The sequence below is a fragment of the Aquarana catesbeiana genome, linkage group LG03 (assembly GCF_042186555.1).
Source record: "Aquarana catesbeiana isolate 2022-GZ linkage group LG03, ASM4218655v1, whole genome shotgun sequence".
Classification (NCBI taxonomy): domain Eukaryota; kingdom Metazoa; phylum Chordata; class Amphibia; order Anura; family Ranidae; genus Aquarana; species Aquarana catesbeiana.
The window spans coordinates 147,563,982-147,577,323 of NC_133326.1; positions in this window are offsets into that span (position 1 = coordinate 147,563,982).

Genomic DNA, 13,342 nt, shown 5'->3' on the forward strand with positions numbered 1-13,342 from the left:
TATTTGATCACCTCTGCGGTTCTCATTTTTTGCGCTATAAACAAAAAGAGACCGACAATTTTGAAAAAAAATCAATATGTTTTACTTTCTGCTATAATACATATCCAAAAAAAAAATACAAAATCAAATTTCTTCATCAATCTAGCCAAGATGTATTCTTCCACATATTTTTGGTAAAAAAATCCCAATAAGTGTATACAAACTATGGGATAGATTTATGGACTTTCAATTTTTTTATTGTTTTTACTGATAATGGCAGCGATCAGTGATTTTTAGCAGGACTGCGACAATGAGGTGGACACATCTGAAACTAAGTGACACTTTTTGAGGACCAGTGACACCAATACAGTGATCAGTGCTAAAAAAAATGCACTGACATTGTATAAAGGACGAAATCCAAAGAAATTACCGCTCTAGGTACAATCCCACATTCACACCATCCTCGCAGTTTGGAGATGAAGGGTGCCGGCTCAGCAGAAGCAATTAGTGGAAAAGAGGAATATGGATGGCCGCACTCCAATACAACACCTTTATTGTAAAAACGTGATACATGCACCAACAGAGGCACAGGTACAGTGTGGGTAGCTGACGTGTTTCGCACCGTTAGTGGTGCTTAATCATAGCTAAAGGACCACCAACCCCAATCTGTCTTTTATACGTATAATATACTGGTCACCTGACCAAACATATCCCTTACAGATTGTGATCAGGTGTGGTCCCTCAAAGCTTTCACACACATGAAAGGAGGAATGGGTGTGGAGACTATCAGTTGCAATCAACAACTCAAAATTATACCGACGAGATGAAAAAAATAAAAAAATTATTAATTATTAATAAATTTGAGTCCGTGCAAATGATCGCCTCACCAATCAACTCCAAGTTTCAACCAATACTTGTTCACCAATAAATGACATATTATGCCCAATTTTCTAGTGAACATTAAATAAAACAAACCATGATTATGCATAAATGTATACATATTTATATGCTCATGGACATAAATGCATCATTTAAAAGTATGTGAAAATCTAAAAAATGTATATGTACACATATGTATGTGCGGTCGACGTTCGCCGGGTGGTTCTCAAAGGGGGAATTCAACCCAAATGGGAAAATGAGGACAATACACACACACATGCACAGGAACCCTTACACAGCTTAAAAAAGGCTATTCAAAAATACAGCAGGCTATATTGGAATATAGCAGACTTGCCTCAACAGTATGTGTATATTCAACACACATATCGTCCATACATTTATTACACTGTGCATACATATGCCTCAACTTCCTCAATAAAATTCTAGTGTAATACAATGGAGGAAGAGTAATGAAACTAAATTAAGAATATGTGGATCTAATGTGCAGGATATACTAGATGAATGGAATTTATCATGAAGGGTTGGTTAAAACCGAGAAGACACCCAGACTGGTGAATAATTCAGTCAATCATAAAAATGGGACACATCCCACTCAAAGTTTAGTCCCCCCGGCTTTCTGGTACTGAGGGGAAATATCCAGAACACTTCTCTTTTACAGAGTGTTCTGAATCTATCTCCTCCTCTAATGGGTACAGTAATCCTTTTGATTCCTGTATAACCAACCCCGAGACATCTTTGTCATATATGTCATTCCAATATCTGGCAATATTGAATGATTCTTCTCGATATCATGCAAACCGCTGAGTGGTCCGTTCCATGTATTGAATATTGCATGACATACAGGTGACAATATAGACTAAAAATCTTGTGTTGCAGTTTATAAATGAAAAAATCCTGAATGTTCTACTGGTGGTCGCTGAACAAATGACATCCCCTTTCTTTATATAAGAACAATATGCACACGTTTTACTCCCACATCTAAAAGTTCCTTTGAACTGCAGCCAACATGAACTTGGACTGGTGCTGGTATATAAACTGGGAGATAAAAATTTCCCTAAAGTGGGTGTCCGACGAGACACCATTTTAATACCGCCTGTTAAGATCTGAGCATACGTGGTGTCATTGAGCAACACGGGAAGGTATCTAGTGACAGTACTCCTAATCTTGTTAAATTCCACACTATAGGGAATTGGAAATATAGGGGTGCTGACATTCAAGGGAAACCTCTGCTTCTACCTCTATTAGGATTTCTATCCATAATTAACTCATTGCGCGGAGTGCTTTCAGCAATTCTGAAGGCTCTGGAAATCATCGATTTGGGGTAACCCCAATCTTTGAACCAATGTGCCATACCCTCAGTGCCTAAGGCCCAATTTTTCAGCCCCTGTTCAACGGGGACATGTAATCAGCTTGGTCAGGTATTATCCTTGTAATTTCATGGAACTTTATAAATTTGGGCAGTGTTATGAGGGTCTTCTATGCCCCTGTTAAAGGTCTTTTGATCAAAACGCGTAGGGCGGTTTTTTACCTTGTACACTGCCTGTTTTATTCGTGATCACTTTTATGTATTGCGTTTTTTTTAGTAATAAATAACCCTGATTTACACTATGTGAAAGCATCCCTCTTTTTTTCCACATACTTCCGTGAACTGAGAAATAGTTTGAACCTTGGAACCAGACTTGGCTCGTTTCCCGTGGATCCAGAGGCGATATCTTGGCTTCGTAGATGCTCCATTCGTCCTCGACCATTCCATATATCCGCCCTTGGTGGCACACAGCTCGATTGATTCTATGCTAATGGCAGTAGAATCCAACAGTACCGGTAAGCGTACCTTATCCACTTATTACTCTGATGACATCTGAGCTGATATTTGGGAAGTGGAAGGAACTTTCACACTGATTGCACCCATTGTTGTGGACCACTACTTCTTTGGGATAACACGTCACCACTGGGACATGTTTTTATGTTTACAGAGACATTCTGTTTACAGTATATATGTGTTGAGCTGATATTTGGAAAGTGGAAGGAACTTTCACACTGATTGCACCCATTGTTGTAGACCACTACTTCTTTGTGACAACACGTCATCACTGGGACATAATTTTATGTTTACAGAGACATTCTGTTCACAGTATATATGTGTTTTTTAGCGCTACAATTTATTTACTAACGCATTGCACAGACCTTTCTGCAAGGCCTCCCGAAGATGTTTCATCCTCTGCTCCCTCTGCGACGGCAAGATAAGGTCCACAACCTTACCCTTGTAACGTGGATAAAGGAGGGTTGCCAGCCAGTATTGTTCTTTCTCCTTGATACCACGAATACGAGGATCCTTGCACAGGCTTTGCAGGATCAGGGAGGCCATGCAGCGTAGGTTTGCTGAGGCATTCGGTCCGGAGTCCTCTGGGTCACTAAGGACGACATCATCCGCAACCACCTCCTCCCAGCCACGTACAAGTCCATGTGTTTCTTGGGACTGTAAATAATCCCTTAAAGACTGATGCTGAGTGCCAGGCTCCACCTCCATACTGACACAATCCTCCTCCTCCTCCTCCTCGTCCTCTTCCTGTGTGATCGGTGGGCATGCAGGAACACTGTCTGGATAAAGGGGGCCTTGAGAGTTAACGAAGTCCTCCTCTTCCTGCCTCTGTTCTGCCTCAAGTGCCCTGTCCATTATTCCATGCAGCGCGTGCTCCAACAGGTGGACAAGGGGGACAGTGTCACTGATGCATGTACTGTCACTGCTCACTATCCACGTGGCATCCTCAAATGGTGACAGGACAGTGCATGCATCCCTAATCATGGCCCACTGGCGTGGGAAAAAAAAAACAAGCTCCCCTGACCCTGTCCTGGTGCCATAGTCGCACAGGTACTCATTGATGGCCCTCTGCTGCATGTGCAGCCGCTGCAGCATGGCCAACGTTGAGTTCCACCTGGTGGGCATGTCACAGATTAGGCGGTTCTTGGGCAGGTTAAATTCCTTTTGGAGGTCTGCCAGCAGAGCACTTCCATTATATGACCGGAGGAAATGCACACAGACTTTCCTGGCCTGACTCAGGACATCCCGCAAGCCCGGGTACCTGCCCAAGAACCACTGCACCACCAAGTTAAGGACGTGAGCCAAATAGGGCACATGGGTCATTTGTCCCTGTTGGAGGGCGGAGAGGAGGTTGGTGCCATTGTCGCAAACCACCATTCTTGCCTTAAGTTGCTGTGGCATCAACTACCTCTGAACCTGCCCCTGCAGAGCTGACAGAACCTCTGCCCCAGTGTGGCTCCTGTTCCCCAATCACACCAGCTCAAGCACCGCATGGCATCTTTTGGCCTGCATACTTGCGTAGCCCCTTGAACGCCTACGGAACACCGCTGGTTCCGAGGACAAAGCACAGGAAGAGGCCATGGAGGAAGAAGAAGAGGAGGGGGTGGAGGAGAGAGGTGTGTCACAATCATTAGCATTTTGGAGGCGTGGTGGCGGAACAACCTCCAACACTACTGCACCTTGTCCTGCATCCTTCCCAGCTGCCAGCAGAGTCACCCAATGCGCCGTGAAACTTAGGTAACGTCCCTGTCCATGCCTGCTGGACCATGAGCCAGCGGTAATATGCACCTTACCGCTGACCACCCTGTCCAGCGAGGCATGGACATTGCCTTCCACATGCCGGTAGAGAGCTGGAATCGCCTTCCGTGAGAAAAAGTGGCTTTTGGGTACCTGCCACTGAGGAACCGCACATTCCACAAACTCACGGAAGGGGGCAGACTCTACCAACCGAAAAGGAAGTAGTTGAAGTGCTAGCAATTTTGCCAAGCTAGCATTCAACCGCTGGGCATGTGGATGGCTGGGAGCGAACTTCTTTAGGCGGTGCAGCAGCTGGGGCAGGGAAATTTGCCTGGTACAATCTGACAATGGTGTACTGAAAGCAGATTGCCCACAAGTACTTCGCTGTGACACACCTAATTCTACACCTTCATTCCTTTCAGTGCAGGTCTCAGAGAGGACTGAAGGTATAGTGGGGTTGGAGATCTCAGCGGATGAGGAGCAAGGAGAGGTCCTCTTTGTTCTTTGGTGTGGGTCTTTTAGATACGCTTGCCAACGAACTGCATGGCAGGTCAACATATGTCTGGTCAAGCATGTGGTGCCCAAGCGGGAGATGTTTTGGCCACGCGAGATATGCTTCAGACATATGTTGCAAATAGCAGCGGTGCGATCTGATGCACTCGTCTCAAAAAAGGCCCACACCAAAGATCTTTTGGAATAACGCGCAGAGACAGCAGCGCCCTGTACATGCGGAGCTTTGCAATGTGATGCAGTCAGTGTGCTGCCCTTAGGCTGGCCCCTGGAGGGCATCCTGCCTCGTTGGTGATGTGCCTCCTCCTCCTCTCTCCTATCAGGCACCCACGTTGAGTCAGTGACCTCATCATCTCCTCCCTCCTCATCACTGGAGCAAACCTGGCAGTTTGCTGCAGCAGGGGGAGCATGACTGCCAGATTGCTGTCCTTCTTAGGCACCCCTTCTGTCCGTGCTCACATTACTGCCTTCATCTAGCTCAGTATCATCATCAGAGCATTCTAAATGCTGGGCATCCTCCTGGAGCATGTACCCAACACTGTGGTCAAACAGTTCGAGGGACTCCTCAGGAGGACATGGTGGGGCTATGGAAGGAGTCACTGATGCCATTGAGCCGAGGGAAGAGGCCGCGTTGGCAGCTTTGCCAGACAAAGTACCCTGAGCATGGGTGAGAGAGGATGAGGAGGATGAGGACGGCTTGGTTGCGACTCAACACGGCCAGCTGCCGAAAAAAAGGCCAAGCGTGTCTCACGGCCATGTGCTGATGAGGATGCACTGTGTCCACGACCAGCACTGTTGCCTCTAGACACAGAGCTTGCTTGCCCTCTTTTTTTGGCTTGTGACTGTCTGTCTCTCCTTGTTGGCCTTCCAGACATACTAATGGCCTGCAGTGAGATGTAGCTGCACTAAGATGGGATATATATATATATATATTGCAGCTAGAAAAATCAACTGCCTGCCTGTAGTGTGAGAACACCACCAATCTTCTACAGGTAGCTTTTGCTGAACACTGTGCAGAGATCGCATTACACTTACTTGTAGCTTTAGCTGAACACTGTGCAGAGGACGAACTACACCAATGTTAAAATAATGTAGCTGCCACAAACCTTCTACAGGTAGCTTTAGCTGAACACTGTGCAGAGGTCGCACTACACTAACATGTAAATAATGTAGCTGCCTGCGGTAGTGATAGGATCAGGAAAACACCATCAACGTTCTACAGGTAGCTTAACCACTTGCCAACCGCCCTATAGCCAAATGACGGCTGCAGGGCAGCTGGATAACTCTGGGATCACGTCATATGACGTGATTCCAGAAAACTGCTCCCGCGCGCCCCCTGGGGAGCGCACACGGGAACATCCGTGACCGCCGGGTCCAGAGGACCCGGCGCATCATGGATCACGGTAAACGGCCGCTGATCGCGGCCGTTTACCATGTGATCGCTCCGTCAAACGGAGCGATCACATGTAAACAAACCAGCGTCATGTCATGACGCCGGTTCCTCCCTCCCCTCTCTGTACCGATCGGTACAGAGGGGGAGAGATCGGATGGGAGCCGCACTGTGGGCTGGATGTGTAGTGCCCACAGCGCAGCTCAGTGACATGTCCAGTCACATCCATCCATCCATGCTCAGCCATCCCCCCCCTATAACCCTGTGAAATACTCTGCAACCCTGTGAAATACTCTGCAACCCTGTGCAATACTCTGCAATGATCCTGTGCAACCCTGTGCAATACTCTGCAACCCTGTGAAATACTCTGCAACCCTGTGCAATACTCTGCAACCCTGTGCAATACTCTGCAATGATCCTGTGCAATACTCTGCAATGATCCTGTGCAATACTCTGCAACCCTGTGCAATACTCTGCAATGATCCTGTGCAACCCTGTGCACTACTTTGCAATGATCCTGTGCAACCCTGTGCAATACTCCGCCATACCCCGCCATACTCCGCCATACCCCACCATACTCCGCCATGCTCTGCCATGCCCCGCCATACTCTGCCATACCCCGCCATACCCCGCCATGCTCCGCCATGCTCCGCCATGCTCTGCCATGCCCCGCCATACCCCGCCATACCCCGCCATGCTCCGCCATACTCCGCCATACCCCGCCATACTCCGCCATGCCCCGCCATACCCTGCCATACTCCGCCATGCTCCGCCATGCTCCGCCATGCCCCGCCATGCTCCGCCATGCCCCGCCATACCCCGCCATGCTCCGTCATGCTCCGCCATGCCCCGCCATGCTCCGCCATGCCCCGCCATACCCCGCCATACTCCGCCATGCTCCGCCATGCCCCGCCATACTCCGCCATACCCCGCCATGCCCCGCCATACCCCGCCATACCCAGCCATGCTCAGCCATACTCGGCCATGCTCGGCTGTACTCGGCCTCTGTATGTGGCCAGACTGTGGAAGTCTCACGCATGTGGTATCGCCGTACTCAGGAGGAGCAGGAGAATCTATTTTGGGGTGTCATTTTTGGTATGTCGTCATACGACGTCCTTGACTTTGTGCGGGGATATCTGAATGATGGGTGCAGCTACAGGCATCATTCAGATATCATCTTTTTCAGCCAGCGATTCCCTACACCATAAGAACAATCATAGCGGCTGTTCCACTGCTTGATCATTCTTACGGGAGGCGAGAGGGGACGCCCCCCCCTCTCGCCGCCCTCAGGTGCTTCTACAGACTCACTGCTACGATCGAAGCCAGGATCATTTTTTTTTTTTTTTATTTCAGGCTTCCCAGCCTAGAGGTGAGATGTGGGGTCTTATTGACCCCATATCTCACTGTAAAGAGGACCTGTCATGCCATATTCCTATTACAGGGGATGTTTACATTCCTTGTAATAGAAATAAAAGTGATCAAAAAATTTATTTTTTGGAAAAAAGCCTCAAACTAAAATAAATAACGTAAAATGAACAATAAAAAAAAAAAAAAAAAAAAATTTCCCCGTGTCCCTGTGTGCTCGCAGTCAGAAGCGAAAGCATACATAAGTTGCGCCCACATATGAAAATGGTGTTCAAACCACACATGTGAGGTATTGCTGCGATCGGTAGAGCGAGAGCAATAATTTTGGCCCTAGACCTCCTCTGTAACTCACAACATGTAACCAGTAAAATTTTTTAAAGCGTCTCCTATGGGGATTTTTAAGTAGCGAAGTTTGGCGCCATTCCACGAGCGTGTGCAATTTTGAAGGGTGACATGTTAGGTATCTATTTACTCTGCATAACTTCATTATTCACATTATGTAAAAACATTGGGCTAACTTTACTGTTTTGTTTTTTTTGAAAGCACAAAACTATTTTTTTTTCAAACAAAACGTGTTCGAAAAATTGCTGCGCAAATACAGTGCAAGATAAAAAGTTGCAACGACCGCCATTGTATTCTCTAGGGTCTTTGCTAAAAAAAATATATATATAATGTTTTGGGGTTCTATGTAATTTTCTAGCAAATAAATGATGATTTTTACATGTAGGAGAGAAATGTCAGAATTGGCCTGGGTGCTCCAGAACGCCTGGAGGTGCTCCCCTGCATGTTGGGCCTCTGTATGTGGCCACGCTGTGTAAAAGTATCACACATGTGGTATCGCCGTACTTGGGAGTAATAGCAGAATGTGTTTTGGGGTGTAATTTGTGGTATGCATATGCGGTGTGTGAGAAATAACCTGCTAATATGACAATTTTGTGAAAAAAAAAAAAAGAAAAAAAAAATCTTGATTTTGCAAAGAATTGTGGGAAAAAATGACAACTTCAAAAAACTCATCATGCATTTTTCTAAATACCTTGGAATGTCTTCTTTCCAAAAAGGGGTCATTTGGGGGGTATTTGTACTTTTCTGGCATGTTAAGGTCTCAAGAAATGAGATAGACCGTCAGTACTTCAGGTGTGATCAATTTTCAGAGATTGGCACCACAGCTTGTGGACTCTATAACTTTCACAAAGACCAAATAATATCCACCGATTTGGGTTATTTTTATCAAAGATATGTAGCAGTATACATTTTGGCCAAAATATATGAAGAAAAAATTACTAATTTGCAAAATTTTATAACAGAAACGAAGAAAAATGCATTTTTTTACAGAATTTTCGGTCTTTTTCCTTTTATAGCGCAAAAAATAAAGAACCCAGCGGTGATTAAATACCACCAAAAGAAAGCTCTATTTGTGTGAAAAAAAGGACAAAAAATTCATTTGGGTACAGTGTTGCATGACTGAGTAATTGTCATTCAAAGTGTGAGAGCACCGAAAGCTGAAAATTGGTCTGGTTAGGAAGGGAGTTTAAGTGCCCAGCGGTCAAGTGGTTAAGCTGAACACTGTGCAGAGGTCGCACTACACTAACGTGTAAATAAAAAGCTGCCTGCGGTAGTGATAGGATCAAGAAAACAACACCAACCTTCTACAGGTAGCTTTAGCTGAACACTGTGCAGAGGTCGCACTACACTAATGTGTAAATAATGTAGCTGCCTACGGTAGTGATAGGATCAGGAAAACACCACCAACCTTCTACAGGTAGCTTTAGCCGAACACTGTGCAGAGGCCACACTACACTAACTTGTAGATTTAGCTGAACACTTTTCACTACACTAACTTGCAGCTTTAGCTGAACACTGTTCAGAGGACGCACTACACTAACTTGTAGCGTGAGCTGAACACTGTGAGGAAGACGCACTACACTAACTTGTAGCTTTAGCTGAACACTGTGCAGAGGTCACACTACACTAACTTGTAGCTTTAGCTGAACACTGTGCACTACACTAACTTGTAGCTTTAGCTGAACACTGTTCAGAGGATGCACTACGCTAACTTGTAGCTTTAGCTGAACACTGTTCAGAGGTCGCACTACACTAATGTGTAAATAATGTAGCTGCCTACGGTAGTGATAGGATCAGGAAAACACCACCAACCTTCTACAGGTAGCTTTAGCCGAACACTGTGCAGAGGCCACACTACACTAACTTGTAGATTTAGCTGAACACTTTTCACTACACTAACTTGCAGCTTTAGCTGAACACTGTTCAGAGGACGCACTACACTAACTTGTAGCGTGAGCTGAACACTATGAGGAAGACGCACTACACTAACTTGTAGCTTTAGCTGAACACTGTGCAGAGGTCACACTACACTAACTTGTAGCTTTAGCTGAACACTGTGCACTACACTAACTTGTAGCTTTAGCTGAACACTGTTCAGAGGATGCACTACGCTAACTTGTAGCTTTATCTGAACACTGTTCAGAGGTCGCACTACACTAACTTGTAGCTTTAGCTTAACACTGTGAGGAGGACGCACTACACTAACTTGTAGCTTTAGCTAAACACTGAGCAGAAGTCACACTACACTAATTTGTAGCTTTAGCTGAACACTGTGCACTACACTAACTTGTAGCTTTAGCTGAACACTGTTTAGAGGATGCACTACACTAACTTGTAGCTTTAGCTGAACACTGTGTAGAGGTCGCACTACACTAACTTGTAGCTTTAGCTGAACACTGTGAGGGGGATGCACTACACTAACTTGTAGCTTTAGCTGAACACTGTGCAGAGGTCACACTACACTAACTTGTAACTTTAGCTGAACACTGTGCACTACACTAATTTGTAGCTTTATCTGAACACTGTTCAGAGGATTCACTACACTAACTTGTAGCTTTAGATGAACACTGTGCAGAGGTCGCACTACACTAACTTGTAGCCTTAGCTGAACACTGTTCAGAGGATGCACTACACTAACTTGCAGCTTTAGCTGAACACTGTGCAGAGGACGCACTACACTAACTTGTAGCTTTAGCTGAACACTGTGCAGAGGTTGCACAGCACTAACTCGTAGCTTTAGCTAAACACTGTGCACTACACTAACTTATAGCTTTAGCTGAACACTGTTCAGGGGACGCACTACACTAACTTGTAGCTTTAGCTAAACACTGTGCACTACACTAACTTGTAGCTTTAGCTGAACACAGTGCAGAGGTCGCACTACACTAACTTGTAGCTTTAGTTGAACACTGTGCACTACACTAACTTGTAGCTTAAGCTGAACACTGCTCAGAGGACGCACTACACTAACTTGTAGATTTAGCTGAACACTATGCAGAGGTCGCACTACACTAACTTGTAGCTTTAGCTGAACACTGTGCACTACACTAACTTGTAGCTTTAGCTAAACACTGTGCTGAGGTCGCACTACACTAACTTGTAGTTTTAGCTGAACATTGTGAGGAGGACACACTACACTAACTTGTAGCTTTAGCTGAACACTGTGCAGAGGTCGCACTACACTAACTTGTAGCTTTAGCTGAACACTGTTCAGAGGACGCACTACACTAACTTGTAGCTTTATCTGAACACTGTGCAAAGGTCGCACTACACTAATGTGTAAATAATGTAGCTGCCTGCGGTAGTGATAGGATCAGGAAAACACCAACATCCTTCTACAGGTAGCTTTAGCTGAACACTGTGCAGAGGTCACACTACACTAATGTGTAAATAATGTAGCTGCCTGCGGTAGTGATAGGATCAGGAAAACACCACCAACCTTGTACAGGTAGCTTAAGCTGAACACTGTGCAGAGGTCGCACTACACTAACTTGTAGCTTTAGCTGAACACTGTGAGGAGGATGCACTACACTAACTTGTAGCTTTAGCTGAACACTGTACAGAGGTCACACTACATTAACTTGTAGCTTTAGCTGAACGCTGTGCACTACACTAACTTGTAGCTTTAGCTGAACATTGTTCAGAGGATGCACTACACTAACTTGTAGCTTTAGCGGAACACTATGCAGAGGTCGCACTACACTAACTTGTAGCCTAAGCTGAACACTATTCAGAGGATGCACTACACTAACTTGCAGCTTTAGCTGAACACTGTTCAGAGGTCGCACTGCACTAACTTGTAGCTATAGTTGAACACTGTGAGGAGGACGCACTACACTAACTTGTAGCTTTAGCTGAACACTGTGCAGAGGTCACACTACACTAACTTGTAGCTTTAGCTGAACACTGTGCACTACACTAACTTGTAGCTTTAGCTGAACACTGTTTAGAGGATGCACTAAACTAACTTGTAGCTTTAGCTGAACACTATGTAGAGGTCGCACTACACTAACTTGTAGCTTTAGCTGAACACTGCGAGGAGGACGCACTACACTAACTTGTAGCTTTAGCTGAACACTGTTCAGAGGTCGCACTGCACTAGCTTGTAGCTATAGCTGAACACTGTGAGGAGGACGCACTACACTAACTTGTAGCTTTAGCTGAACACTGTGCAGAGGTCACACTACACTAACTTGTAGCTTTAGCTGAACACTGTGCACTACACTAACTTGTAGCTTTAGCTGAACACTGTTTAGAGGATGCACTAAATTAACTTGTAGCTTTAGCTGAACACTGTGTAGAGGTCGCACTACACTAACTTGTAGCTTTAGCTGAACACTGTGAGGGGGATGCACTACACTAACTTGTAGCTTTAGCTGAACACTGCAGAGGTCACACTACACTAACTTGCAGCTTTAGCTGAACACTGTGCACTACACTAATTTGTAGCTTTATCTGAACACTGTTCAGAGGATGCACTACACTAACTTGTAGCTTTAGCTGAACACTGTGCAGAGGTCGCACTACACTAACTTGTAGCCTTAGCTGAGCACTGTTCAGAGGATGAACTACACTAACTTGTAGCTTTAGCTGAACACTGTGCAGAGGTCGCACTACACTAACTTGTAGCCTTAGCTGAACACTGTTCAGAGGATGAACTACACTAACTTGCAGCTTTAGCTGAACACTGTGCAGAGGACGCACTACACTAACTTGTAGCTTTAGCTGAACACTGTGCAGAGGTTGCACAGCACTAACTTGTAGCTTTAGCTAAACACTGTGCACTACACTAACTTTGTAGCTTTAGCTGAACACTGTTCAGGGGACGCACTACACTAACTTGTAGCTTTAGCTAAACACTGTGCACTACACTAACTTGTAGCTTTAGCTGAATACAGTGCAGAGGTCGCACTACACTAACTTGTAGCTTTAGCTGAACACTGTGCACTACACTAACTTGTAGCTTAAGCTGAACACTGCTCAGAGGACGCACTACACTAACTTGTAGATTTAGCTGAACACTGTGCAGAGTTCGCACTACACTAACTTGTAGCTTTAGCTGAACACTGTGCACTACACTAATTTATAGCTTTAGCTAAACACTGTGCTGAGGTCGCACTACAAAAACTTGTAGCTTTAGCTGAACATTGTGAGGAGGACACACTACACTAACTTGTAGCTTTAGCTGAACACTGTGCAGAGGTCGCACTACACTAACTTGTAGCTTTAGCTGAACACTGTGCACTACACTAACTTGTAGCTTTAGCTGAACACTGCGAGGAGGACGCACTACACTAACT